General features: G+C 37.0%; 1 long non-coding RNA gene and 1 other non-coding gene across 28 annotated transcripts in view; both read left to right on the top strand.

Annotated features, from left to right (window-relative positions):
* LOC140609928 (uncharacterized) overlaps positions 1 to 25667 on the top strand; it is a 618500-nt gene that overhangs the window by 119091 nt on the left and 473742 nt on the right. The gene's annotated exons all lie outside the window — the stretch shown is intronic.
* On the top strand, positions 4577 to 4683 carry LOC140611502 (U6 spliceosomal RNA). Its single transcript, XR_012012652.1, has one exon. It is a non-coding gene; the product is annotated as a U6 spliceosomal RNA (small nuclear RNA).

Here is a 25667-nt window from a genome sequence, read left to right on the forward strand (position 1 = left end):
GTCTGACCTAATCTGCTTCTGAGTTTATCTTTCCTACAAGTCATGAAGAAAAACCTGCTGTTCTCCTTTTTGATGTAGGTGTGAAGAGTGAACTGAAGTTTATTTATTTATTTTTTGCTTACGGACATCAAAATGTTCCAACACCATTTGTTGAGAAGACAATATTTTCTTCATTGTGTTACCTTTTTATCTTTGTCAAAAATCAGTTAACTGTATATGTGATGGCTTACTTTTTGACTATGCTGTTCTGTTAATCTGGTAGTTTATCATTATGACAGTACCACACTGTCTCGATTATTTACTTTATAGTAAATTTGAAATCAGGTAGTATAAGTTGCCCAAATGTGTTCTTCTTTTTCAACTCAAACGATTTTTTAATCAACTCCTCCTCCTCTCCCCTCTCCTTAAATCACTCTTACTAGGTTCATCATTTCAATATAAACTTAAAGCATGGTTCTCAAAGTGTGGTCATTGAAACTTGTTAGAAATGCAGATGGTCAGGCCCTAGTCCAGATATTTTGAGTCAGAAAATCTAGGGGACTCAGCAATCTGAGTTTTAACAAGGCCTTCGGGTGATTCTGATACCTGCTGAAGTTTGAGAACCTTTAATATAGAACACTCCAGAGTTCAGCAAACTTTTTCTTTGAATAGCTAGGTAGTAAATATATTAGGCCTTACAGGCCATGTGATCTCTGTTGCAACCATTCAATTCTGCTGTTGTAGCATGAAAGCAGCCATACACAATATGTAGTAAGTGAGCATAGCTGTGTTCCAATAGAACTTTATGTACAAAAATGGGTGATGGACAGATTTTGTCTGGAGGCCATAGTTTGCTAACTATGTAGTCTGTTCTTACTTATCCCACATCTGACACCTCAGCATTTGTCCCATTCTTCTTGAAAATCAGTATTCTCCTTCATTTTAGACCTCTTTATTTTAAAGCCCCTCAAGAAAGACTTTCTTTTTTTTATTTTATTTTTATTTTTATTTATTTATGATAGTCACAGAGAGAGAGAGAGAGAGAGAGAGAGAGAGAGAGGCAGAGACACAGGCAGAAGAAGAAGCAGGCTCCATGCACCGGGAGCCCGATGTGGGATTCGATCCCGGGTCTCCAGGATCGCGCCCTGGGCCAAAGGCAGGCGCCAAACCGCTGCGCCACCCAGGATCCCAAGAAAGACTTTCTAAGGATTACTTAACATATGAAACTATGTTAAGTATTTTTTTTTCCACAGGGCTTTCTCAGTGCTGAGGTCAGACATTTCACTTTACTCTAGCTAGCATTTAATGCTATTATGTATCTACTCTTGATGTTAAAAACAAGAAATTTGTCATTTAGCCTCACTCTTGAGCATGCCACTTGCATGAGCCCTACATGCTGGCTATATGCTTTGGAGCTTTTAATTTTCTGTAAATCACCAGCCCCCCAAAAAGGTTTTGGTAATAGTGATTGTTTTGGTTTGCTAGGGCTGCTTTAACAAAGTGCCTAAAACTGGATGGCTTAAAACAACAAAAATTTGTCTCACAGTTCTGGAGGCTGGAAGTCCAAAATGTCTGCAGGTCCATGTTTTCTTTGATGGCTTTAGGGGATAGTCCTTTTTCCTTCTTCTAAGCTTCTGGTGTTTGTCAGTAGACCTTGGTGTTCCTTGTATTATAGATGCATCACTTTAATCACTCTAATCTTCTTCCTATAAAGAAGGGGCCAATGTGTGTCTTCACATCGTCTTTCTCCTGAGCATGTCTGTCTTTGTGTCAAAATTTCCCCTTTTTATAAAGATACTGATTTAGACCCACCCCAATAACATCATTATAACTTGATCATATACAAACTTCTATTTCCAAATAAAGTCCCTTCACAGGTACTGAGAGGTTAGAACTTCAGGATCTTTTAGGGGGACACAATTCAACCCCTAACAGTGATAAAGGTGGGAACTGAGGTTTAATAGCAACTGTTCTAGAAAGAATCTTTGCACAAGAATTTGCAGGCTTTATCTGTTCCACTTGTTACAAAATGTAATATTTACCTTTGGGAAAGGTGCAGAGATTGCTTTGCCTTATTTTAGTAAAAGAGACAATAGTACAAAAGAGAAAAAATTTGATACCAATTTAGCAAATATGAGGAAGGCTTGAAGGTATGAACAAGAATTTGACCAACAAGTTCCTAGAACAACATCTAGCATATTTCCTGACACGCAGCATGTACTCAGTAAGTCACAGAAGTGTCCAGAGTTGAGATGGAGATTAACATTCATTCATCCATATTAACTGCAATGGCTGCATTTGTTAAGTTCTTCCTGTGTGTTCTGCACTATGCTAAGTACTTGGCATGCATCTCAGCGAATCCTTACCATGACACTGGGTACTATAATACCTCCTTCTTAGAGATGAAGCTTAGAGAGATGAAATATGAAGTGACTTGCTCAATGTCATGACCAGAAACTGTCAAAGCAGGGATTTTAATCCATTAAGACTAGTTTGAGAGCTCATTAAAAACAAAATTAAACTAAACTTTTTCTTTGAAGTGTAATATCCACACAGAAGTGTACATATTGTAAGTGGAGAGAAAGCCCATGTTTTTAACCACTGTGCTATTTTTATCTCTTTCTGTAACTCATTTGCATAAAACTTTTATTGAGTATCTACTATATAGCAATTTAATGATTAGATCAACCTTGCTGCTGAACAGAGCTGGTGCTTGGTGGTGGGAGGGGGGATAAGAGGGAAGGTCTTCTTGTCTGTTTGCCACCATTTTTCTTCCAGTAGGATTGCCAGGATTTCTGGGTCATTGCACTTAGCTCACCAAACAGAAAACAAACAAAAATACTCAAACCACCAATTCTCCTTGTTTTCATCATACCCAAAAGCAATGTCAATCTTCTTTTGGACTTCTTTTAGTATTCCTTTTTTTTTTTTAATTTTTATTTATTTATGATAGTTGCAGAGAGAGAGAGGCAGAGACATAGGCAGAGGGAGAAGCAGGCTCCATGCACCGAGAGCCCGACGTGGGATTCGATCCCGGGTCTCCAGGATCGCGCCCTGGGCCAAAGGCAGGCGCCAAACCGCTGCGCTACCCAGGGATCCCTTAGTATTCCTTTTTATGCAGATTCTCAATATCAGAAAGAAAAAATGAAATGAAGGAAAAAAGAAAGGAAATGAGAAGAAAAGAAGAGAAAATTATGGGCTAATATCCTTGATGAACAGAGATGGAAAAATCCTCAATAAATATTAGCAAACTGAATTCAACATTACATTAAAAAGACCATATACAATGATCAAGTGGGATTTGTTACTACCTAAAGCAATCTATGTATTCAGTGCAATTCCCAAGAAAATACCAAAGGCATTTTTCTAGTTCTGTGAAAACAGAACTAGAACAATGGATCCTAAAATTTGTATAGAACCACAAAAGACACCAAACAGACAAAGCAATCTTGAGAGAGAAGAACAACCCTGGAAGTATCATGCTCCTGGATTTCAAACATTAGTACAAAATGATAGTCATCAAAACAGTATAGCACTGGCATTAAAATAGACACATGGATCAATAGGATAGATTAAAGAACCCAGAAATAAACCCACACTTATATGATCAATTAATCTATGACAAAGGAGATAAGAGGCACGCTGTGAATTTTTCTAGGCTGCTGCTTAGTTCAATATCTGGTGACTTTGTATAAGACATTTATACGTTTTTGATCCATCTGGGCATTCTTCCTCCTTTGGTTGGCCCATTTGGACTAACTAATAACTACATTTTTAGAGTGCCAGCAGTGGGCTCCAAAAAGATGAGTTTGTGGTGGGATGCCTGGGTGGCTCAGTGGTTGAGTATCTGCCTTTGGCTCACGGCATGATCCTGGGATCAAGTCCCATATCGAGCTTACCACAGGGAGCCTCTTCTCCCTCTGCCTATGTCTCTGTCTCTCTCTGTGTGTCTCTCATGAATAAATAAATAAAATCTTTTAAAAAATGATGAGTTTGTGGCTTTTTGAAACATTCTATGTTTTTCAGTTTTCCTCTCCTAACTCTCAAAATCTCTATTTAGTTTTCTTTTTTTTTTTTTTAATTTTTATTTATTTATGATAGTCACCGAGAGAGAGAGAGAGGCAGACACACAGGCAGAGGGAGAAGCAGGCTCCATGCACCGGGAGCCCAATGTGGGATTCGATTCCGGGTCTCCAGGGTCGCGCCCTGGGCCAAAGGCAGGCGCCAAACCGCTGCGCCACCCAGGGATCCCTCTATTTAGTTTTCATTGTAATTTGCAACATTCTGCCTTGGTTACTTATATAAACTTACTTATATAAACATCTAGACCATGAAGGCAAAGACTGTGTTTTTGGCCTTTGGTAATTGTAAAGGATGCCTAGTGTGATGATGCCTTGGGACAGTGTAGATATTCCTTGAATTGAATCTCCCTGGGTTGTCTAGCAATGAGGGCACTAGGTTAAAATGAAATCAATGCTTTCTTGTAATCTCTTCAGCTTCCTTATCCCAGGTATTGGGCAGGGCTACCAGACCCAGACGCTGCAAATGCAGAATGCAATATGCAATGCATGACTTAAGCATAGAAATATTAGGGATCGTGCTTGCTTCGGCAGCACATATACTAAAATTGGAACGATACAGAGAAGATTAGCATGGCCCCTGCGCAAGGATGACACGCAAATTCGTGAAGCGTTCCATATTTAAAAAAAAAAAAAAAGAAAGAAATATTAGGGATCCCTGGGTGGCGCAGCGGTTTGGTGCCTGCCTTTGGCTCAAGGCTCGATCCTGGAGACCCCGGATCAAATCCCATGTCGGGCTCCCGGTGCATGGAGCCTGCTTCTCCCTCTGCCTGTGTCTCTGCCTCTCTCTCTCTGTGTGACTATCATAAAAAAAAAAAGCATAGAAATATTATTCTTAGGGGCTCAGTGTCCAGAAAGATAAATAGTTTTTAGCTTGGAGACAAGGTGGAAGTGGTCAATTCCAGAGTCTAGGTCTGTACTAATAGATGCCTCTCTGTCTCACTTGTGCAGAACGGACTTAAAATCTTGATGGCTTCATTCTGGAAAAGGGTACAAATAGAGAAATGTATGGAGATAAGCAGAATGATAAGGGTAACAGAACATAAATCATCCTGGTGATTAGAGGGGAGATCAATAGGCAGAGACCATTCATGGGCCAATTATACCAGCGTGTTCCAGAAGTCAACTCATGCCCTTTGGTTCATACTTTGCCAATGATACAAGTGATTCTGAGAAAGTGACCCTGAAGGTAAAATATTATCACATAAAAACAGAAATATTGATTTGAAAATATTTTGGGGACAGAGCAAATTACTTCTTCCTGTATGAAAGGTACAGAGGACGATGACTGGGTGTTGATAAATACTCCATCATAATCTCACAGATAATTAATAGCCTACTTGGAAAACAGCCTCCACTGACTGCCGTGTCAGCTGTCTTTACTAAATGGAGTTGGGGGAAAGGTACAGAAAGGCTCCTTCAATGAAGTGCTACTAACTCCAACAATATGATGACCATACCCAAGGAGTTGGCCTTGTGGTGAGCTAGAGAAGTGAGAATATGGAGTTGGAGATGTTTTTGATGCTAAAAGACCTATTATTTCTATAAATATAAATTATCTCTGTGGTAAGACCAAACACCGACAAGTAAATGGGTGGGAACACCTGAGAGTGAAGGAATTATTGATTCATTTCATAGCCAGTAGGATGAGATGTAAAAATTTGGTCTTCAGACACTGGAGGATGCTTTAGGTACCCAAAGATGCAGGTTTACTATTCCAAGCCTTCTTTCTGGATCAACACTGAAAAATATAAAAGGTCCTGAACATGTTTTTTAGTGGTAGCATGCATTTGCATGTGGAAATACATGCATTTAATAATCAGTAGTGTCAATCACTCACATTTGCACTTAGCTAATTGGGAACTAGGAAAAACTTATTAATTTATTTAAGAAAAAAATAATTTATTTAAGAATATGTATTCGGCATCTGCTCTATGCTCCATGCTGTTCTATGCACTGAAGATGCAGTGGAGACTTAAACCTGCCCTTGTCTAGCCTCCTCCAGTAAATACTTATAGTCGAGGTACTAATTAGTCCTATGAGGTTAAAGTATGGTAGGGAATAGAGGGAGGGTGTCAAATGTTGATAAGTGGTGGAGAAAATTTGCATTCTGGTTTCTAAGAGCTGTATAGCCTTGTGCAACTCTCTTCCCCTCTCTGGGCCTAAAGTTCTTTATTTGTTAGATGATAGGGAACTTAAACTACCTATGACTTTTTTCTTTCATTCTGTCGGAGCCCTTGTATGAGCTGTACTGAACCAGGTTACTTTAGGCTGGTAAGAAGGCAATGGCACTTACCATTTTACATTTCACAAACTGAGTTACTCTTGCTCTCTGGTATACAAGTATTCCTTCTTAGTTTCAGATAAAAACCAAAACGCCAGGTCAAACTGTTGGACCCAGATTACATTACGTGCCTTACCTGGATGAGTTACTGTATTCAGGGGAACAGGATACATTGATTAGCGTGGTATTCAATGGTAAAGAGTATTTGTGGCAGGGAAGGATGGGGGGGCCTCTGTGATGGACAAACTGATTTTTTTATTGTGTCATTATTAAAAGAAAAGGCTAAATTAGGATGCTGAGCAGACCAAATCTGCAAATGTCCACTGTATCAGAGTTCTTATCTGCAAGAGACAGAGACTGACTTTAGCTGGATTAGCATAAAAGAATTTGTTAAATGAATGTTAGGGAACACAGATTTTTTGTGAAGTCTGGGGACCAGGTTTGAAGCCATCCCCCAAATCCTGACATTGGATTGTTCTGAAGAGAAAACTGCTCTCACCACCACTAAATCTTGGAAGTCACAGTTTGTATGAGTGCTATTTCTTCACCATGAACATGGCCTTTGTGTGACTAATTGCTGCCAGGAGGGAAGGAATGGTCTCTTCTTCCCTTCCCCTTTGCTTCAAAAGCTCCTAAGTCAATGTCTAGCATGGAAAGGTCACATGGAAGGACTTTCTCTCTCTATCTGTGAGCCTTGACATAGTGCATTACTCAGCATAGATGTCAGCTTCTAGAGAAGTAAGGAAAAAGCCAGGTTTCCATCACAAAAGCATGCTTCAGTCAGGAGTTACAGAAAGTAAGTTGAGGTCTTAACAAGGTGAAAGGGGTCTAATGTTGTCCTAGACAAACTCTGTCACCCCTTTGAATGAATGTCATCTGTGTTCTTTTCAAATAGCCTTTTGAAGTTTGCCTACATAAAACTGAAAGGTCCATCTCCCCTTCTCTGCTGAGGGTCATAGGTCTTTCACCTACCTGGGTTCACAATGATTTTCCTTCCCTGCTGACCCCAAGGTAATTTTCAGAGAGGGTCTTACTTAAGTTGTACTCATGTATAAAAGAAAGTAGTAATTTTGATGTGTTCTGGAATAGGAATATGGTGGTTGCTCAGCTATTGGTAGGTGAGTAACCTTGTCTTTGCTTTCTACAATGAAGTTCTTAGAAATTCCCTATTTTAAAATTCTGAGTCTGTGGACCTGTTTTCCATAGCAGAGAGCACATAGTAGGTAATGAGTAAATATTTTGTTGAGTAGAGGAATGAGGCAGTTGTGAAATCCTGGAAAGAGCCCAGGTTTGTGGGACAGATAGAGTGAAAGGTTGAATTCTGATTCAGTTACTTTGTAGTTGTATGACCTTCAACAATTAACTTAATGGCAATGAGCCTCATTTATTCATTGTAAAATGGAGATTTAAAAAATGGAGATAGTCCCTACCTAGTTATATACAAGATAAAATGAAATATAACAAGATAAAATGAAATAATGTGTATAAAATGACTGGCACATAGTAGATACTCAATACATCTTATCTATTTTATTATTTCTATTTTATTATTTATATTAGAGTGGTAATTCATTAAGTGTTTAATGAATGAAAGAAGAAATGAATGGATGTCATGAGAAATTCCACTGATGAGTGGAGAGCTTCCTAGTGGGTTCTTGGTGGGGTGAGTATCACAGGGATTAGGATCATTTTATGTGATGACTTGTGAAGGAGAATAGAAACATTTAAATTCAGGCCCAGAATCTGCCATCAGTCTTCACATGATGTCACTTCCCTCTAGAATATCCTTGCCCCACTTCTTCACCTTGATACCTCTATACCTTCAGTAGCATCCTAGCTCAGGAGTCACTTCTTACTTTGAGAAACCTTTTTTAACTCCTCAGATAAGGTTCAGTGCCATGCTATGTTTACTTTTGCCGTAGCACTTGTCATAGTGCTTAACTATCACTAGCATCTAATGTACTACTTGATTTTTTGAAGTTAAAGGGAGGAGTTTTATCTAATATCCAAATTGTAGAATTGGATCTAAGGCTTTAAGGAAGTCTGACCTAAGCTCCACTTTCCTTGGTAGTAAAATGAGGAAGAAACTATGACCTCAAAGCCTCCCACCAGGATTGTGAGGATCAACTATGATTATAAATATAACCTAGCAGAGGCTGAACAGCTTGCTTGGAATACTCAGAAGACCAAGATTTAGTTAAGAACCAGTTTTTGCTTAGCTTATACAATACAACTAGCTTTTATTGTACTAGGTAGGCATTGCAAGCTAACAAGGTTTTAAGTATCTCTGGGGAAAAAATAAGTTGGAGAAACGGGCAATTGTCCGAGAGAGAGACTAGGGTTATGGAGAGAATTCTACAGTTATTTCTTCTGTCTATCCACGAATCCATTAGTAGCAGTTATGTTACTCAACAGTACTTTTGGAGTTGAGTTTCCAGGGTTTTGTTTGAGGGGGTGGGGTATGGACAGCAGATAGAATCTCTGATCATTCTTACTGCCCTCAGGATGGCCATAGGCCACAACGAAGCATTTGTCCCTCAAGGTGTAGGCAGTTTGATTTAAAGATGTAAAGGTGGTTTGTGTTGAAATTGATCTATATGTGGGTTATTAAGGGGATTCATATACTGTCACTTCTGTTTTAGAAGCTGGACTACCCTTTTAGACCAATCCTACAAATGGCCAAATGCCTTCTTGGATCTATCTTTTTCTTCCTTTTCTATGTCTCATTGCTTTGCCCCAGGCAAATTTGTTAATGAGTCTAAGTTTATTTTAAGCATTCATATTTTTCCAGTTCTGTTTTCTTCATACTGCCCTCTGCCCCGATTTAGGGCTTCAGTATTATCCTAATCTTTGCTCAGTTTTACGGCCTGCAGGCTAGTCTCAGGAATTATATCAGCTATTTATATATAAATATATATAAACTTAGATCATGAATGCTTGCATTTTAATCATGCTAATCCTTGAATTAGGGAACAAAAGGCATTATTTCCCATTAGCAGGGTTTCAGAAACCACCTACCAAGTAGAGGAAAACTTTCAAGCATGGATGATATATAATAGAAATAGTTACCATGCTTACGTGAGAAGGTCATTTATGCCTGGAGTTGTCTAATTCTAGTTGCAGTGCATCTTTTAATAGGGCATAGAGGATTTAGGTATCACTGTTGCTTCTTTTTCTTATTAAAAATAAAGTTAAGATAATTATAAGAGCACTTCTGTAGACACTTGTTCAGCAGTGGGATGCACAGGAGTCTTTTGTTTTTAAAATTATAAATCTGCAAACCAAATCTCCAGAGGCTAAATGTTAAATGTCTAAGACATCCAAATGAAATCCACTGTTATAAATATGAGCCTATTGAAGTGATGAGTTTCCCATAGGCAGAGAAGATAAATAAATGGTTCAGACACAGCATCTATTGAAGCAAGCACTTTATTGGCGTCTATCTACTACCCACTCTGTTTTACTCTTTGGCACTAAGTAGGACCGAAATTTCATAGGCAAGGGAGGAACCCCATATGTGGGAAACTTCTAAAATTCCTTACACAAAATTTCAACATTAATAAATTTTGAAAATGATAGTATATGGCTATGGATTTCAGTGGTAGCATGTGGCAGGTGGTTACTTTCTATTTTGGGATTATCCATAGTATACACAAAGCTTTGGGAAGACAGATATTTTAGCTTAATCTGAAGAAGAAATTCCTAATACAGTGGTTCAAAGAGGAAATACATCATTTCCAAAAGTCATGAGTTTCCTATTTGGTACTTATTTCATCACTGACTGTCTCAGTGAACTGTGTGGGGATGTAACAGAGAGGCCTCAAGCATTGAATAGGGCTGGCCTAGTGTACTGGCATTCTGTCCTGTCCTGAGGTAAGATTTTAAGGTCAGCAGTTACAACTACCCTTGAAAATCTGTCATACAGTTAACATTATGGAGAGTGCAAACTCTGTCACTAGGTTAAATGCTCCTCCTTTGTCTTCTCGCCTTGGAGATGATTGCTGTGTCTTTAATTGGGCACTGAATTAAGTAACTTATGAGTGCCATAGTAAGAAAGCGATATAGAGTCTTCAAACACTACAACTAGAACATCACTCTGTAGGGCAAAGCACTCATGGGATGAGAGTTCTAGAATGTTCCAGAGTTCCTGAGGCATTCCAGAGAGGCAAGAACTAGGAAAGGTTAGTGACTAAAGAAACATGAGATTTCTTGCCTCTTACCTTAGGTCTTTCTTTCATAGCTGGCATTAATTTGACTGAGTGCAATGGTAAGTTAATGTTCTACACTATTTTAAAATAATTTTTTTCTCTTCTCTCTTTTTGAAATTAAAGCATGTAGAGTTCAATTTGGGTAACTAAATGGACAGTTGATCTGATTCTTGCATAAGAGTCTTTCTAAACATGAGATTTAAAAAAAAAAAAATAAACATGAGATTTTGTATTTTCTACTCAATGGGTTTTTAGAGATCTAGTTTAAGAAGTTGTTAACCCTTTAGCCCGGAGTTGGCAAACTATCACCCAAGGCCACAGACAAAATTCAGCTATCACTTGTTTTTGTAAAGATTTATTAGAACACAGCCATGCCCATTTTATATACATTGTGGGTGCTTTCAAGCTACAATGGAAGAATTAAGCAGTCAAAATAACAAGTGTGTGGCCCACAAAGGCTAAAATATTTACTATCTTGCCCTTTACAGGAAAGTTTGCTCACTCCTGCTCTAACCTTTTTTTTTTTTTGTTCTTGTGGATAAGGAAACATGCATATACTTATGGACTTATACATAAAATGGCTTCCTGTAAGACAGACGTTTTCTACGATTCTGGGAAATAGCTCACCTGCCTAACCACTCTGACCCAGAATAGCATTAGTGCTGCTTTTTCCACTCACTAAACTGAAACAAAGAACTTCTATAAAAATAACCCATGAAACACTGCTTATCACTACATCAAAACTGTCAATAAAAATGAACCCCATCTCTTGGGTGAGAAATTCTGCAAATGATTATGGCTTAAGAGAAAGATATTTATCTCATCTCTTGTCTCAACAGCCTTTCTCTGCCTGATTAGCTTGGGTGGAATTTAATTCTGCATTTGAAGATTTCAGATCAGATTAAAAGAAATGTTTGTTCAGAGGAGTGGGTAGGAGCTATACCTGTGTGTGGAAATGCTGATATTAAACCTTGTGATTAAACTTAGCTTAAAAATGCGTTGTTTTTTTAATGGGCTAAGGGAGGCTTATATTTCATCCGACCTCAATTTCCCTGAATAGAGCTGAGTGAGATTTCCGAGCATAGTGCAGAGCTGCTTATCTTGAGGTGGAAAAAAAGTGTCATTAACTGATTTCTGCTGAGACATCATATTTAGAAGTCCTAATGGGTAGCTGGCTAACTTAAGATCAGAGAAGGGGAAATTATTGCTTATTATAGGACTATTTCCCCCTCTGATTTGGGTCCTTATTTGATGTGATCATTCTGCTGGCTTTGGCACATAGTAAAAGGAGATAGTGGTGCTAGTTCTTTTCATCTCTATCCTATAGCACAACTGTTATAGGAAGCATCTGCTTCCACACAGCAATAAGTTAGTCATTATATGTGGCCATCGTTTATTTCCTAAAAAATATATATATATTTTTAAAGATTTTATTTATTTATTCATGAGAGACACACACACACATAGAGAGAGAGAGAGGCAGAGACACAGGCAGAGGGAGAAGCAGGCTCCATGCAGGGAGCCCGATGCAGGATCCCTGGACTTGAGGATCAGGCCCTGGACCGAAGGCGGTGCTAAATTACTGAGCCACCTGGGGCTGCCCTCCTAAAATATTTTTTTATGCAGGCTTGGCACATTGCTTTTGTTATTTTCAAAAAGGTTAGAAAAAGACTGTAAATTCTGTTAACAAACAACTTTTTAGGTAAGACATTTATTATCTTAATTCTGGTACCAATCAACTCCTAGCTGAATTAAGAAACTGCCATTCTCTAGGTCTCAGATTACTCACCTATAATATGAAAGAATAGATAGATGATTGATGTGGGTCTTGATTTCTGATCTTCCAAGAGTTGGTGCTATCCATAACTACCAACTTTGCTTTTCTGGTTTCTCATATGCTAATGGTGTTGATTACACATAGAAGATTGGAATATGGTACTGACTTCTCCATTTGCCTTTTCCCTCTCCAGTCTCCATTGGAGGCACCATCACTTTCCATCTTTCCGTAGAGTGTAACTTCCCATCTCACTGTTTTTCCTTCACCTCTTCTTAGTCTCTGAGAACTCTCTCCTTTTGCTCCTTCCTCCACCATTCCATTATCTCTTTATTTCTGCATGTTCTCACCACTGCCCTCCTCCCTGGCTTATTTCTTTCCCCTCTTTAGAGGGGATAGAATGGAGATTATTCTATCCCCCCTTTTCTGCAGGTTTGTTTTGAAATCCCCCTGGAGCACACTTGTGAATCTGCTTTCTCTCACAGTACTGAGGTCCTCAGGTGAAATGCCTTTGCTGGAGGTGTTAGGCAGAATGCTAAGCATTCTAAGGACCTGCGAAGGTCAAGTACCTGTCTGCTGGAATAAATGGAGCTTCATAGTGAGACCAAGCGGACACCATGGGAAGACCCAGTGGATTTTCCTTCTCTGTTAGCCCATGGTGAAATCAATCATAATATGCCTCTTTGAAAATTGAACTCAGGGAATTGGAATCAGTGAGGTTCTTTGTAACTGTGCTTGAAGGAGTAGGAGTGGGAAAACTGAGAGGTAAATGGGCCTTTAAAGAAAAGTATCTTAAAATATTTTTCCATTGATAATTCATGCTTGTCCTCTGTCCTCATTGTCTTGTGTACAGAACCACTAGAAATGATTCATCATGAAACCCAAAGCCTTCAAAACTCCTGAATTGGGTTTTAAATATGTATTCTATCCATTTTTTAGATAGTCCTAAAGGAGGCATAGAAAGCTGGTGATCATGAACTTGATATCTTTCATGAATTAACCTTGCATTATTATGTACAGAGTTGAGTGTAATCTAGTAGTAATATGTATGTGGATTAGAAAGACACTGTAATTGCTTATAGCTGAAGGTTGTTCATATAGAAAAGGAAGCAGATTTGTTCTGTTCTGAACTTGAGTGATTGGGTACAAATTGCAAGGAGGCAAAATTTGGCAGAGTATAACGAAAGAATTTCTAACAAGCAGATATTCTCTACTAAGAAACAGGTCTCTGTGTTTCCAATTCAAGAGAAGCTAGAAGGCAGACAGTTTGTAAGGGATTTATTCATTCACTCAGTAAATATTTATTTAGTACTTATTCAAAGTCAAGCACTTTTCTTAGTTCAGGGACTAGCAATGAACAAAGATAACTGGAGGATTGAGGTATCACATGTATGACTCTAAGATCCCTCATACCTTGAGAATAATTCTGGGTATTTTTTTTCAGCTTTCAGGAATAGAGATTTTAATTGGCTAAAAATAAAAGAAACCATCACAAATGAGCCATCATTTCCTCTAGAATTAGAATGAAGTAAAACTTACTTATAACTAAAATCATACTAAACACAATGGACAAACGAATTAGTCTCTGTAGATATTACATGTCATAGGGTCATCATTCTGAATATCAGCTACAAGTCCCAGAAGAAAGCTGGTCATTTGTGCTTGACTTGGATGATGAATAAGTAGGCATTTACTTACTAGATTTTTTTAAAGGCTAGTGCTGAAATGCATTTGTATTCCTAGTGATAAGACCTATAGAGGGAACTGAGGGAAAAAGGAAACTTATCTCTGGTCTTTCTTCCATTTTTGCTTTCCTCTCCCAGCTCCAGAATCTTCTTTTATTTGCTTCAAAGATAGTGGTACCCTCAGGGCCTGAGGCTCCCATGCTTCACTATGTCTCGCATCTTCCTTCACCCTTCTGAAAGTAGATCTTTTCAAATCATACATTTTTATCACCTCTCCTCTCATCTCTCAACTAAATATTCTTTCCTTGATCCTGTCTCCCAAACTGTTATTATGATAAGAACATGACCATATTGAGAAGGTCACATTGTCTGGTGCAATGCTTCTTAAGCATATACATTATATACGTGTTACACACCTTTGTGGCTCTTATTAGGGTGTTGATTAAGCTTCAGCAAGTCTGGCTTGGGGCTTAAAATTCTGCATTTCCAACAAGCTCCCAAATGCTGCTGCTCCTGCACTGTCAATCATAATGTGAATAACAAGAATTTCATGGATTTGGAATTAGGAACTTCTCAGTTAATTTTATGATATTGGGAAAGTTACCTACCTCCCTGGGCCTAGTTGTCTCTTATATAAGAATGGAGATTATTCTATCCCCATTTTCTCAGAATACTCTTCAATCTAAGTTCCCCTATAATTCATGCACAGAAAACTATTTCCTATTTCACAGAGGGGGCTTGTGAATGCCATTTGGTCACATTTTATGTCAAAATAATACAGACTGTAATATTCTCATTGGGTGCATTGGAATATTAAGAGTGAACTCCCTGTTTAGACATAATTGCTACTGTTCTGGATCAAATCCCACCATCTGACCTCATCATGTTCCCTTAGGAAAAAACAAAATTTGCTTCCTGTGAGGTACACTTGACATTCTTATAGTCAGGGTCACCTGGGAAAAGTTATTGCCATGGAACCCAGCTTATCCCTGGCACACTCTCGGAACAAATTTGAGGCAACTTTTCTGCACTGGTCTGTTCTTGAATCTGGCACTTAGCAGTTCTCTAAATTTAGTGGGCATTTTCTGCTTTAATGAATATCTAACTGTGTAAATATAGATGTTGTTTGGTCAGCACTTTCCCTAGCAGTATTTTCCAGAGATAATTTGCCTGCAATAAACTCCTGAGGCAAACATGCTTCCCCTCTACCAGCCTTGCACAAACAGCTGATCTAGGTCTGGGGACATAAATAAACCTCTTTGCAGAGAGACACTTACCTCCAGAGAGTCCCACACTTTGCCAGGGCAGTTTTTGTCTTAGAAGCTACTGCCTTTCACGTTTCTATTGGTTGAGTCTCTGGGTTTCTTTTAGGACTTGATATTGGTAGGCTTGGCCCTTCTTCAGGATTATTTATCTTGATAGAGGTAGAAGTTCTATGAGATGAGCTGATCTAGTGGTTTTTAGCCTGGAGTCCATGGTGGTTTTGAGGCGACTTAATTTACAAACCCCCTCAAAATATATGTATACATTGGAGGTTTTGGAGTCTGTGAAGGGGGGAGCCTTATAGCATTCGTCAGATTCTGAAGGAGTCTGTAATTAAAACAAATTTTAAAAACCTCTGATCTGATTAGGTCCTCTCATTTTCAAAGCACTTCTTTTTCAAACACATAAAATAATGATTACCCTTTACCTGTATTTTATAGTTCTTAAACAAGCAATAAATTAATTATATTAGGTTCTGTGGAGTATGTAAGGAGATACAATGAGCAATCACTGCTATTTTATATCTTATATTATTCATTAATTCATCCAGGAATTGAGGATTAGAAATTACATGGCATCCCTTATTTAGACTGGAGATAGAGATAAAAGACACTATTTCTACTTTTAGTAAAACTTCAGTAGATGAAGACTTGTGACCAACAGCCATATGTGGTAAACATCAGTGCAGCACATGTCCCTCCCTACCCTCGACTTCTCAGAGGAATTGTAGGACACATGTGGAACTGCCAGAGGTATATGGATTCGGCTTTGTGAAATGGAAAATCTAAGGGACAATTGGGTATTTTCTACAACAGTACAAAAACCATGTTTCTCATCAAAATAAAAATAAAAACATACTAGCAGCATCCCAGGATTGGGAGGAAACAATCACATCCTTCAAAATAGTTTCCAAATCTGTTTCTCCATTAGAATACCCTGGAGAGATTTTTGTTTTTTTAATGTATGTCAAAGTAATTCAAGTCACAGTCACAAATATTGAATAGGATGCAAGAATCATGAGAAGAAATGGTAGCCTCTACTCTACCACTTTTCATTCCCAGGTCTTCCTTAGAAGCTTTTAAAAATTTATGGGTACTTACAACTACCAGATATCCTAATTGTTTGGATGAATGCTAGAGGTCGCAAACCTTTATTTTGTGCTGGGGCAGCACAGTTTCAGTAATTTCCTATGGACTAGTCCAGGTTGGCTGAGTAGAATCAATTGGCTTGGGACCTTCCACTCACCCAAATAGTTTAAGCCTTCAATGCCTATGGTTTAAAGTGCCAGAAAAATGCTATAGATGTGTTCTAATGAAGGAAAGGTCACTTTAGCAGCCATCATTAGTGTCATTTAAGTGACACTAATGATGTAGCATTTAAATGACCCTGGATGAATAGGTTGATTTTGAGGCATATCCTACTCTTCCTGTACTAGAAGACTGTCTTAAAGGTCTTCTGAAAATTCTGGAAATTGTGATGGGTTTCAGTTTCCTCTCTCTTGGCCATTCCAAAAGACCTTTGGTTTACTCAAATGCCTAACTCTAATATAGATCATGCTCCAGATGAGGGAGAAAATGAGATGAAAGGTCAAGGGAGTATTCTCACTGTTGCATTTCCTTGAAATCAGTACACATTGCCTTGTAAAGTGCTGTGGCAAATAATATAGTGAACCAAAATGAAAATATGCTTGTGACTAACTTGACCTATTCTCATAACAATCTCTAACTAGTAATCTCATTATGTGCTTCTAATGCCATACATGAAGATGGATGCTTTTAAAGGTCATCAAGTGAATGTATTAAAACAGTCTTTTATTTGCTTGTCGGGTAAAAAAACAAGAAATGCAAGCTTTTTCTCTTTTCTGGGTACTTTATTTTTTCCTCTTCCCTATTTCAATAGTCCTCTTTAATTCTTTACAGAATTACTAATAATCTCTGTTCCTTGAAAGTTTTATGATTGTCAACAAAACAAAAATGTACTTTTTCCTTATTGGTTTTTCTTTTTTAAAGTGTATTCCTCTCCTTTAGGGACAAGCTGTATTATTCTCTGCTGAAGAAACAGCTAAAGTAAATATTATATTAATGAAAATATAATCTGAAATCCTTGGGAGAAATGTACTACATAAAATAGTGTCACATTGTTTCAAAGAAGTGCAAGAGTTAGATATAGTCAAGGAATGGCATAAAAAGACACCTAGGAGTATAGAAATAGAAAAATAATAAATAGTTTATAAACTTCAAGAGAAAGAAATATGTTTCCTCTTTATTTAAGTAGGAGAGAAAGCAAAGAATGGATGATTTCAGAGTGCACTGATTTTTCATACTTGACAAAATGCTAAACTTTGCTTTGAAAACCAAAATAGACAAATGATGGCATTCTAGGTTGGGATAGCAGGGAGTTACATAAGAACAGAGTGAGAGGCAGTTTTCTGAATCCTTTTAAAAATGATCAAAGACATTGTGGCTGGGAGAAAAGAGAGAAACCCCAGGGAAAGCTGCAAATGCACCAGATGTGAAAATAGGAGCCCATTTTACTACATTCAAGTCAGTGTCTAGAATTTTGGAGAAGCAGTCAGGTATTAATTCTAGAACGGGAAAGCCATGCTCAGATAGACTATGGAGAATTGAGTCAACTGCCATGGAAATCAAGATAAATTCCATTTCAAGGCATAAGGTCAACATTAGAATTAGGCCATAGAGCCAAGAGTTTTGAGTTGGGAGGAATAGTGTTATAGTGAATGCTGAGAAAAGTGTGTTAAGAGATTTCAGAAATGCCCTAGGATATTTATGACTCACTTATCTTGGGTTTGTGCAGTGGATGTGTGGTCTTTTGGAGTGTCACATGCCAAGTGTACATCTTTAAAAAGCCCAAATAAACCCTATAGTCTGTCTGTATATGATAGGCTGGAGTCATTGCAGAACTGGTCCATATATTTTTTTGGGAAAAGATGGAGACCTTGGAGGTTTAAGGAGGGAATATTTTACTTGTCAACATAGTTTCTATGTCTAGAAATTATTAAAGCCAATTGTACAGTTAGACTGTGCAATTGTTTGTCAAATGCTGGACCTGTTTCCTTGAGTAAAATAACACTAAAACCAGTTGTGTGCTGATAAATGAATAATGACTTGGTCTCCAAAAAAAGTACATATACATATATATACAAGCTTATTATATATTTTATTGGCATAAAGATATGTAGCATCCAATTTATATTTAATAATAAGATATATAATACCCTTTATTATAAATTCCATACAGTTAATTGATTCTTGGAGAATGCTGTCATTGATTTTCTTCCAAATTCTTGTATCCGTAGCCACGCTGTGGTTGCATTTGATGAATGAGTGTTGTTCTGACATGAATGTTGGTTAATATTTTCATTTACAATAATGAGTGATAAGAAAATCAAACAGTAAAAAAAAAAAAAGAAAATCAAACAATGAGAACATGTGCTGGAATTTACTCTTTTGTCAACGATGTCAGTGATTTCTTTGCTTAATTGGCTAATTTTCAAATATTGGCAGGATATTTCCTAAACTTCTTCTATTCACAATGTAATGACCATAGACATAACAGACTTTTATACTTAATCTGTGCTATTAGTTGTTTCACTATCAAGAAAACAATCAATTAAGCCCAGATTTTTAGCATTTGCTGAGAGTATAAATACTCTCACTATGGTCAATTTCAGTGTGAATCTTTGAACATGGGAAGACTTGCTCATTATCACATCAAAATATAATAAATCCAGTATACGTATAAAATACATATAAACAGCCTCAGGAACATTAAACCAGCTGGCTACATATTTGAGGGTTCTTACAACCACCTTCAGGTTTGATAATTCATTAGAACAACTCACAGAATACAGGAAAGTGCTATAGTTAATGATTACACTTAGATTGTAGGGCAGGATGCAAATTAGAAGCACCCAAAGGAAGAGGTACATAAAGTGAAGTCCGAGAGGGATCCAAACATGAGGCTTCTGGTTGCCTTTTCCTTGTGGAGTCCTGGATAGCATTATCTCCTCCCAGCTATGATATGTGAAACCCTCAAAATTCCCAATCTGAGGCTTTGGTGTCCAGAGATTTTGTTGGGGCTCTATCACATACTGCCCACATAGCTGAACTTTCATCTTCATCCCTCCTGGAGATTTAGGATACACCTTTAGTCTTCATTTCCTATGGAGATTGGAACTGAAATGGTATATCCCAAAGCCCCAAAGCTCCTATCCTAAACCACAGTGGTAAAGCCAATGGTTAAAACCCCAGGAAACAGAAATACTCCTATCAGGCAGGGCATTTCAAGGGCCTAGACATTATCTTCTACTAGCTGAGGGCAAAGACCGGAACAGATGACTTCTTTTTGGATGAAGTTGATTTTTTACTGTATAGATTTTGATTAGGGATGATGTTAAAATTGTAGATCAGTTTGGGTAGTGTTATCATCTTAATAATATTAAGTCTTCCAAACTATGAACACAGAATATCCTTACATTCACTTAGGTCTTTCATTCTCTCTACCATGTTTTGGTGGATATATTTGCTCTTACACTTCTTTTGTTATATGTATTCATAAGCATTTCATTCTTTTTTGGATGTGAGGATGACCTGGCTGCAACCCCAATGATTGCCAAGGTTGATTTGGCTGTTCTGGCTGGCTAGATGAGTGTCCCATCCTCCCTCATTGCTCCATGTACACAAACCACTGGAAGCTGAGTGCTGGCTCTGTCAAAGAGGAAGACCTTCCCTAATAGAGGAGGGCCTTTCTTCAGTTAAGGGTACAGGAGTAGCTGTGCTCCCCTGCTAGAACCTCCAAACAAGTTCTCAAGATCTATTTGTAAGAGAATGTAGGGTAGTCAAACTTCAAAGACTCTAGTCACATTCAAATGAGGCACTGCATGTGGCAGTTTGCCTTTCTTTTTTCTTTTTTAAAGTATTTTATTGTTTTTGATGCTGTTATATATGTGAATTTTTCTTAATTTTAGAATTATTCATTGCTTAGTGTATCCAAATCCAATTGAGTTTCACATATAACTTGTATCCTGCAATTTTGCATAACTTGTTTATTAGTTCTAAATAGTATGTGTGTTGTATGTATGTGTGCACATGCATGTGTTTTCCTTAGGACAGGAATACCATATCTTGTCATCTGCAAATGGAGATAGTTTTGCTTCCTTTTCAATTTGTGTCCTTTTATTTCTTTTTCTTGCCTAATTGCCCTAGTCAGAATTATCTAGGCAGCCATCTTTCTACAGTGTAATTATACCTTCTGATTAGAACCAAAGCAATTGTACAATAGAATAGAGGTGGCTGGAGCAAACATCCTTGTGTTGTTTTGATCTTGAAGGGAAAGCTTCAGTCTTTCATTATTAGGTATGATGCTAGTTGTAGAATTTTTACAGATGCCCTTTTTAAGTTAGGAAGTTCTATTCTTACTTTGTTGAATATTTACATACTTTAACTCTTACTAATGGTTGTTATTTAACAAGTAGCTTACAGAATTCCTAACAATGTAACAACTAGCATTCACAAGCCTACATAAGTCAGTTTTAGCACTATACTGTAATTGACCCTTTTTCTGTTACTTTCACATGCCATCTCTAACTATGGCAAATGTGTCAACAAAAAAACAGATGCCAACTGAATGAATGTTATATGGTATAATGCTAACAAAGGCCTTCAAAAAAGAATTAAATGAAGATTTTATTACATAATAAAAATCAGTTACTACATACCTTTTTGAAAATGCAAAATATATGTTAAATAAATATTAAATTAGTAGCTTGTTTTGAGACTGACATTTTTCAAGTGCCTATTAACTTATATGATTTAGTGAGATGATTACTGTATAGAATGAACATTTTCTTTTTTGGGGGGGAAGGGGTAGAGGGAGAGGGAGAGAGAGAATCTTCAGCAGGTTCTATGTCCAGCAGGGAGCCTGACACGGGGCTCCACCTCACAATCCTGAGATCATGACCTGAGCTGAAATCAAGAGTTGGGTGCTTAACTGACTGAGCTACCCATGCACCTCTAAAATGAACATTTTCTAATACATTATCTAGAAGCCTGGCTGTCCTAACTCAAGTTTTAATTTGCAAAAGATACTACTAATGACCATCAGGTCTATTTTGATTAAGGAAGTTTCTGTGGTTGTAAAGTATTAGCCACAAAGCAATACCAAGTAATAACAACAAAAGCTTTAGTACTATAGCCATGGAAAGGCCTCATTAAAAAACACATTTCAAGGTGCACTGTTTTGGTTTTGCCTCATTACATGCAATTAAGGAATAAACAATAAGAAAAAAATAGTTTTCTGCTCTCTTTTACCTCGGTTACCTTTAGGAAGCTTAATTATTTTAAAAAATTTGCAAAGGAAGTAAATTTGGATATAAAACTGTCATGTAGTCTGAAAGCATAGAAGTGAAAGTCCATAATGGTTTATAACTGCTATTATTTTTGTGAAAATGGGAAAAATGGCATCAATGAAGTCAGAATCTGTCATTTATGGTTTTTATTTATATTTAATCATTGTTTTCTGCTGGTAGATTTTATTAAACTATCAATTTAATTATGTGAATTGGTTAGACAAAGGCATTTGGGATTTCTGTCTTCATAATCTAGCTTTTGGAGGTTCAATTATTGAGACATTTGCTGATTTTTCTGTTCTTATTTAAACTAAGTTGCCCTTTTAGGCACATAGCAAGGCCGTTGGAAATTTATTAACATTTCTTAGAGTTTGCAATAGGGATGAGAAGTTTGGTCAGAGTCAGACATGATCTCTAGAATTAAAGAAGTCAGATATCAAAAATCCTCAAAGGATTTTGAGGGAAAAGATGGCTCAAGAGGGTTGACAGTTCTCAAAAATTTTCTGTTTTTTTTCTTTTTTTTTAAGTTTTTATTTATTTATTTTATTCTTTCTCTCAGACACTAATTAGTGAGAAAATAAATTTCTCTAGGGCACCTCGGTGGCTCAGTCAGTTACCCATCTGCCTTCAGCTCAGATCATGATCCCAGGTTTCTAGGAAAGAACCTCTGCCATTCCCTCACTTGTGCTCTTTGGTTCTATTTCTCTGTTTAATAAATAATAAAATCTTAAAAAGAGAGAGAGAGAATGAGTTTCTCTATGTTCTGGAACTCTAGCATAGGAGCATGGGTTCTGGAGAGCCATCTTTTATTGCTTCTCGGCCTTTTGGCTAAGATCAAGTGGAGAGCCATCTTTTCTCTACCTTATTTACTGAAAGGCAGAGAAAGCCAGTTTGAAGGAATGAAACAGATACAAACGTGTAGAGATTAGGGAGATAGAAGAATACAAGGGATTTTTGAGCACGAGAAGGAACTACCATTATTCTTTATATTTTGTTTAATGCTTAGTTATTATTCTCTTAGTTATATAGGAAACTATTTTTGTTGAATGAATTTAGATACTGATTACACATTTTGATTAAAGCCCTTCAAACAACTTAAACTGCAGTTATAAATTTACTGTAGTTGATTCTTTACTTCAAATTCCTGAAACAGCAGTTAGAAACATACATGATATAATGATTACAGATCTTCTTAATGCCTCTTTATCAAGAACAATTAGAAAAAATACTAATAACTTCTAATTAATTTTGTTTTTATTTTTTGGTTTCTCTTTTTACTGTTTCCGACAATTACAATTTTTTAGGTTTCAAATGTTCAATCAAGATAAATTTTTATATCTTCTTCAAGTTGTTTTTTGTAATCTTACCAGTATAAACATTAAAACGTGTTATCTCAGATAAGCTGAAGCGCAGGTTTGTGTTTTAAATGAATTGGATCTTATCTTTGTTTTTCCTGCAGATTTTGATTTTTTGAGACTTGCTTCATTTTTTCAATTCTTTCTTTTTTTAATTTAAATTTAAGTTACATACAGTGTAATATTAGTTTTGGTGTACAATATAGTGATTCAACACTTCCATACAACACCTGGTGCTCATCGCAACAAGTGTACTTTTTAACCCCCATCACCTATTTAACCCATCCTCGCACACACCTCCCTTCTGGTAACCATCAGTTTGTTCTCTATAGTTAAGAGATTGTTTCTTGGTTTACCTCTCTCTCTTTCCCCGCTTTTTCTCATTTGTTCTGTTTCTTATATTCCAAAGATGAGTGAAATAATATGGTATTTGTCTTCTCTGATGACTTATTTCATTTAATACTCTCTAGCTGCATCCATGTCATTGCATAGGCAAGATTTCATTATTTTTTATAGCTGAGTAATATTCCATTGTATGGAACACATCTTCTTTATCTACTCATCAGTCAATGGACATGGGCTGTTTCCATAATTTGGCTATTGTTGATAATGCTGCTATAAATGTTAGTATGCATTTATCCCTTTTAATTAGTATTTTTGTATTTTTTAGGTGAATACCTAGTAGAGCAATTGCTGGATTAAAGGGTAGTTCTATTTTTAACTTTTTGAGGAAACTCTCTATACAGTTTCCATAGTGACTGCACTAGTTTGCATTCCCACCAATAGTGCAAGAGGGTTCCCCTTTCTCTGCATCCTTGCCAACACCTGTTGTTTCCTGTGTTGTTAATTTTAGCTGTTCTGGCAGGTATTGGTGATATCTCATTGTAGTTTTGATTTGTATTTCCCTGATGATAAGTGATGCTGACCATTTTTTCATGTGTCTGTTTGCCATCTGTATGTCTTCTTTGGAAAAATATTTACTCATGTCTTCTGTTTTTAAATTGGATTATTCATTTTTTGGGTTGTTGAGTTTTATAAGTTCTTTATATATTTTGGGTACCAATCCTTTATCAGATGTCATTTGCAAATATTTTCTCCTATTCCATGGTTGCCCTTCAGTTTTGTTAACTTTTTCCTTCGCTCTGCAGAAGCATTTAATTTTGATGAAGTCCCAATAGTTTATTTTTGCTTTTGTTTCCTTTGCCTCAGAAGACATATCTAGAAAGAAGTTGCTACAGCCAGTGTTAAGAGGTTACTACTGGTAGGATTTCTTTGATTTCAAGTCTCACATTTAGGTCTTTAGGCCAATTTGAATTTACTTTTGTAGTTAGTTTTAGAAAGTGATCCAGTTTCATTCTTTTCCATGTTGCTTTCTAGTTTTCCCAACACCATTTCTTGAGGAGACTGTTTTTCTTTTCCCCCTATTGGATGTTCTTTCCTGCTTTGTCAAAGGTTAATTGACCATATAGTTGTGGGTTTATTTATGGGTTTTTTTATTCGGTTCTATTGATCTGTGTGTTTGTTTTTGTGCAAGTACCACACTGTTTTGATCACTATAGCTTTATTATATAACTTGAAGTCTGAATTGTGATACTTCCAGCTTTGCTTTTCTTTTTCAAGGTTGTTCTGGCTATTCAGGGTCTTTGGTGGTTCCAAACAAATTTTAGGATTGTTTGTTCTAGTTCTGTGAAAAATGCTGTTGTTATTTTGATAGGAATTGCATTAAATGTGTAGATTGCTTTGGGTAATATAGATATTTTAACAATATTTGTTCTTCTACTCCATGAGTATGGAATGTCTTTTCATTTCTTTGTGTCACCTTTAGTTTCTTTTTCTTTCACCAGTGTTCTATAATTATCATAATACTGATCTTTAATCTCGTTGATTAGGTTTATTACTGGATATCTTACTGTTTTTGGTGAAATTGTAAATAAGATTGATTCCTTAATTTCTCTTTCTGTTGCTTCATTATTGGTGTATATAAATGCAATAGATTTCTTTCTAGGTTTATTTTGTATCCTGTAACTCTACTGAATTCTTTTCTTTTTTTAAAAAAAAATTTTTTAAAAAATTTATTTATGATAGTCACAAACACAGAGAGAGAGGCAGAGACACAGGCAGAGGGAGAAGCAGGCTCCATGCACCAGGAGCCCAATGTGGGACTCGATCCCGGGTCTCCAGGATCGCGCCCTGGGCCAAAGGCAGGGGCTAAACTGCTGCGCCACCCAGGGATCCCCTCTACTGAATTCTTATATCAATTCTAGCAGTTCTTTTTTGGTGGAATCCTTCAGGTTTTCTGTATAGACTATCATGTCATCTTCAAATAGTGAAAGTTTTACTTCTTCCTTGTCAATATGGTTGCCTTACACCACAGAAATACAAACAGTTACAAGAGAATATTACCAAAAATTATCTGCCAACAAATTGGACAACCTGGAAGAAAGGGAAAAATTCCCAGAAGCATATAAACTACCAAAACTGAAGCAGGAAGAAGTAGACAACTTGAACAGACTGATAACCAGCAAAGAAATTGAGTCACTACTAAAAAACCTTCCAACAAACAAAAGTCCAGGGTGAGATAGTGTCACAGACAGGCAAATTCTAATTTAAAGACATGTTAATATGTACTCTTTTCAAACTATAGAAATAGAAAAGGAAGTAAAACTTCTAAAC

The sequence above is a fragment of the Canis lupus genome, chromosome 19 (assembly GCF_048164855.1).
Source record: "Canis lupus baileyi chromosome 19, mCanLup2.hap1, whole genome shotgun sequence".
Taxonomy (NCBI): Eukaryota; Metazoa; Chordata; class Mammalia; order Carnivora; family Canidae; genus Canis; species Canis lupus.